Source organism: Procambarus clarkii, chromosome 10 (genome assembly GCF_040958095.1).
Source record: "Procambarus clarkii isolate CNS0578487 chromosome 10, FALCON_Pclarkii_2.0, whole genome shotgun sequence".
Taxonomy (NCBI): domain Eukaryota; kingdom Metazoa; phylum Arthropoda; class Malacostraca; order Decapoda; family Cambaridae; genus Procambarus; species Procambarus clarkii.
The window spans coordinates 31076429-31077468 of NC_091159.1; positions in this window are offsets into that span (position 1 = coordinate 31076429).

The window sequence follows — 1040 nt, forward strand, 5'->3', positions numbered from 1 at the left end:
TATATACCACATATGTCAGACCAATCCTGGAGTATGCGGCACCAGCATGGAGTCCATATCTAGTCAAGCATAAGACTAAAATGGAAAAGGTTCAAAGGTTTGCCACCAGACTAGTACCCGAGCTGAGAGGTATGAGCACGAGGAGAGACTACGGGAATTAAACCTCACTTCGTTGGAAGACAGAAGAGTTAGGGGGGACATGATCACCACATTCAAGATCCTCAAGGGAATTGACAGGGTTGATAAAGACAGGCTGTTTAACACAAGGGGCACACGCACTAGGGGACACAGGTGGAAACTGAGTGCCCAAATGAGCCACAGAGATGTTAGAAAGAACTTTTTTAGTGTCAGAGTGGTTGACAAATGGAATGCATTAGGAAGTGATGTGATGGAGGCTGACTCCATACACAGTTTCAAGTGTAGATATGATAGAGCCCAATAGGCTCAGGAACCTGTACACCTGTTGATTGGCAGTTGAGAGGCGGGACCAAAGAGCCAGAGCTCAACCCCCGCAAGCACAACTAGGTGAGTACAACTAGGTGAGTACACACACACACACAGATGGTGGACATGATGGACTATATCACGCAGAAGTGTAAGGAGGCCGCAGACAATTTTGTCCCGGTCCAAAAAGGAAAACAAAGAAATGAAGATGAGAAATCCATGGTTTAATAAGAGATGTAGGCTAGCTAAGCAGCAAAGTAAAAGGGCGTGAAGAACCTATAGAAATAACAGGATACTTGAGAGAAGAGAAAGATACCAGACAAGTTCACAACAAATTACAAGGAAGTGTGCGAGGAACTAAATAAGAAATTCCAGGAAGTCTTCACACTAGGGCAAGGAGAAGTTCCAGAGATAAGAGAAGGAATAGTTAACCAGGACCCACTAGAAGAGTTTGAGATTACCAGTGGGTAAGTAAGGGAACAGTTGTTATATTTGGATGTGTCAAAGGCTATAGGCCCAGTTGGAATCTTCCCTTGGATACTGAAGGAAGGAGCGGAAGCACTGTGCCTGCCACTCTCAATGGTATATAACATATC